We start from the raw sequence: 4,173 nt of genomic DNA, 5'->3' as shown, positions 1-4,173 counted from the left end.
TTTAATAAGACTTACTTGTGGAGTTTTATAAGAATTTCCATCCACACTAGACAAGCTAGGGTAAATTCTCAAGGAAGTCAGACCTTTGTGCTAACTAAGAACCATTGAATGAATGTTAGCCTCTGCTCACCTCTCCTGTGCACACCTGCTTCCCAAAAATAGGAACCACATGAGCACCATACTCAAGGAAGACCTACCACAGCTTCCAGAACTGATCCAATTCTCAGGCTAAAGTTCTGAACTTCAGCATCTAGGTCACATGACATTGAGTTGCCTCTGACCTACTGAGTCTTCCCACATTTAAACCACCAATGCCAAGAGGTGATGTCCCTCTTGCTCCCTAGGTGAGCTGCATGATATTCTCCTCCAGCCCTGCCTTACATAGTTTGGTCTTAAGTTCAGTGTAAACCCTTGATTAATGATAGGAAACCTATGAGTAGCTCAAGATTACTGTGGGCCATCTGCTGGATAGTCCGCCATCTTGTATCAGTGAGCCCCTTCTTTTATCATACTATCACCCCCACAGAGCAGTGAACACCTTCTGAGCTCATATTAGACACTGTGATACACTCCCTTTTCAGAACTACATGTGATCTTTTGCCCAACCAAACCAATGGCATTTTCTCCCTGAAGTTTGCCTTTTCTAAATCTTTGCTTCATTCTCTCCTCATTCCCATTGGAATCCTACCCTGTCAAGTTCATTGTGGTTTCTAATATCCCTCTCAGCTGAAAAGCCAGAAGCAGAGTAGTTGGTCTGGGACTCAGGAAAAGCACCGGGCCTCTCTGTGTCTTTGTTCGCTCATGTGTGAAACAGAAGTGACAATATTTGCCTTTGAAAGAATTACCCATCTCCTATCCCTTTCTGTAATAGTTGTTCATTAGTTTGTAATAGAATCTCACTATGTAGCCCTTACTAGCCTCAAACTAACATTTCTCCTGTCTCAGCTTTCCAAGTGCTGGAATTACAGGAATGGGCCACTCTGCCCAGCTGTTAGTGATGGTTAATGTTTTGGTAATACTATGCTTTGAACTCAGGGTCTCATGATTGCTACGCAGGTGCCCTACCTCTTCAGCCACACACCCTAGTTATGATGGTTAATCTTGTTGTCACCTTGTTAGATTGAGAGACACCTAGAAGATTAGTGAGATATACTTCCAAGTGTGTTGGTGAGAGATTCCAAGATAGCAATGGTTGATGGTTGAGGGGAGACTCTCTCTCTCTCTCTCTCTCTCTCTCATGATGTTCTGGCCTACCATCATGGCGTCAGCAAATCATGAACTAAAAGTATAAACCAAAATAAATTCCCTTTTCCTCTAAGTTGTTTATCTCAAGTATTTTATCATAGCATCAGAAAGCCAACTAACACAGCATCAATTAACTGAAGAAACTCCACATCCTTTGGCCTTACGTCTTAAACATTGATTCACAATACAGATTTCTGTCACCAACATTCCACCCCTTCTACTGTGTGCTCTGGTAGGAACTTGTACTTTGCTATTTTAAAATAATCCTCTAGTGATCCCTGTAAGCAATCATGAGTGAAAACCACCGATCAAGTCTAATTGCCATTTTTCCTATGTGTCTCCTTAAATTTATGTAATAACTAGTTATTGGTTTAAAGTCATTCTCCAGATCATAAATTTCATGGAGCCAGAAACCTCTTTGTTCATCACTATTAAAATCTTGCCTGGCACACAGTAAACTTACACTATATATCTGATTCCCAACAAATGAAATGCTGGATTGTCCCAGCGTAATAGCAAAGGCCCAGTGAATATTGCTCCCTTCTTTCTTGTTTTTTCATTTATTTGCATTTTTTATTTAGCCAGAATATTTATGATATTAATAATACAATTGTCAGTCATGGGGCTTGAACTCTGGGCCTGGGCGCTGTCCCTTAGCAATTCAGCTTCAAGGCTAGCACTCTACCACTTGAGCTACAGCACTACTTCCTATTTGCATTTATTTTATGCTAAATTTATTCCCATGCCATAAGTTTTTATTTCCTCCATTTCTTCTGGTATACCTCTTTCTTCTGTCCAATCACCTCTTCTTTAGGAACAATTTGCTCCTTTTCAGTAATGACCAAATCAGTGTGGCAGGGGGAGCTCATGGATAGGTTAATTCTCCCATGGGCTCCGTAAATTCAGTGGCACATCTTGGGTACTTTGTTCACCTGGAGGTATTCAGTGACCAGGGAGTCTACATCTAAACCCTTCAGTTCGGCATCACTCTGCATATGTAAGCATGTACAGCAGAAGTTCAGCACTCTTTTGGGGCCATCAACCCTTGTCCAGCCCCACTGTCTGGCCTTGGCACACCTGCTGACTCTACCATTTGTGACACCAGAATGGCACCCACTGCTTCTTTAAAGTGACATCTTTCAGATATGTGGTAGCTTTTCAGATATGCATATCCTGGGTGGCCTGGGCTATTTCTCTGGTGTTCTTAAAATGAATACAAAGATTTGAACCTCTGGACTTGCATGATTTTGTGAGGTTTTCTGGGTGAAGAGAGTAGAGAAGGGCTGGGAATGGGGCTTAGTGGTAACATGCTTGCCTAGCATGCATGAAGCCCTGGGTTGGATTCCTCTGTACCACATAAACAGAAAAATCTAGAAGTGGTGCTATGGTTCAAGTGGTAGAGTGCTAACCTTGAGCAAAAGAAGCTCTCAGGGACAGTGCCCAGACCCTGAATTCAAGCCCAGGACTAGCAAAAAAGAGAGAGTAGAGAATCATTTTCACAGGTCACCTCAGACTGTTCACAGGAAGAGAAAGAGCTGCTCCCTCCTTTCTGTGGCAAATAAAGCATCACTGAGCTGTTCACAAAAAGGGAACTATAAGCACCGAGAACACAGGACAGACCAAAGCTGAGGCTGGGGCCCAGGTCTGCCTTCCTCTGAGCCCTGTGCAATCTGCAACCCAAGCAGGAGCCACAGCACCCAGAATGAAATCCAGATCAGTGGTTAGAACCCTGATGTTTTCAAAAGAGGTCTAATTGGTTTGTTTGTTTTTTGTTTTGTTTTGTTTTTGGACGGTCGTGGGGCCTGGGCACTCTCCCTCAGATCTTCAGCTCAAGGCTAGTGCTCTATCACTTGAGCCATAACACCACTTCAGGGTTTTTCTGCCTATGTGGTGCTGAGGAATCGAACCCAGGGCCTCATGCATGCCAGGCAAGCACTCTACCACTAAGCTACCTTCCCAGCCCCAAGGGTTTACTTTTTTAATACAACACACAGGGCTAAGTTTTATGGTTCATTCCTAAAATACTAGTTAAGAATAGATACACATAGGGGCATCCCAGTCCAAAACTTGCCCTGGGGGAAAAATTGAGAAACTATTTCAGAAAAATAAATAAAACAAAACAAGAATATGGGCATGACTCCAATGGTTGAGTGCCTGCCTAAGCAGGCACAAGGAATGTGTTCAAATCTCAAAATCCTACCACCCCATCCCTCCAAAAAACCCACATAGAGCTTTTCATGTGGTTGGTTTGGAACGTTGTCTGGGTTTTTGTACTTTTAAATAAGTCCTCCAGCTGATCCATACATGTAGCCATAGAAGAAAATCATTTGCTTGGGTCTATTCCCCATTTTTCAGACAAAGAAAAAGCTGAAGTTGGGGAGGAAAAGGAATTTAGCCTGAAAACCCACAGAGCTGGAGCTAGAATTTAAAGACTAACTTTCCATCTCTGGCTTCTCCCACAGCCCAAGGTAACAGAATAAATAAAATCCCCATTATCAAGTGTCCATGCAGCTTTCCTGGCCTCAAACAAGGCTGAGGGCAGAGAACTTATTTTATTCACTCTAGCAGGTCTCTTATTAAAAGCCTGTTTATGCAAAAGGGATATAATTATAAATGAATGAGTATAATTCCTTTATCGTGAGGAATATTAATTGAAGGTAAACACAGCATCAATATTCATTTAGAGAAAGATTGAAGCTGAAAGGCAGAATGTTCATGCTAGGATTGTCAATCACATTAGCAAGCTATGAGATGAGAGAGACCTGATAGCACAATGTACCTCTATTTTCTTCACATCCTCTTGATTGCAGAAGTTAGACAAAATGCAAATCTGCCATCAGGCTGGGTTCCATAGATGTGCTTGTCTGCTTGGGCACAAAGCTGCCTTGCTCAGGGCACAGACCTCATGGGGTCTGTGTAGGAATAGAA

General features: G+C 42.5%; 1 pseudogene; it reads right to left on the bottom strand.

Annotated features, from left to right (window-relative positions):
• Nucleotides 1–1,979: 1,979 nt before the first annotated feature.
• Nucleotides 1,980–2,514, bottom strand: LOC105999690 (annotated as a pseudogene).
• Between the last annotated feature and the right edge of the window lie 1,659 nt (nucleotides 2,515–4,173).

Source organism: Dipodomys ordii, unplaced genomic scaffold (assembly GCF_000151885.1).
Source record: "Dipodomys ordii isolate 6190 unplaced genomic scaffold, Dord_2.0 Scaffold196, whole genome shotgun sequence".
NCBI lineage: Eukaryota > Metazoa > Chordata > Mammalia > Rodentia > Heteromyidae > Dipodomys > Dipodomys ordii.
Note: the sequence above shows the minus strand (reverse complement) of the source record. Positions and strands in the feature narration are given on the sequence as shown.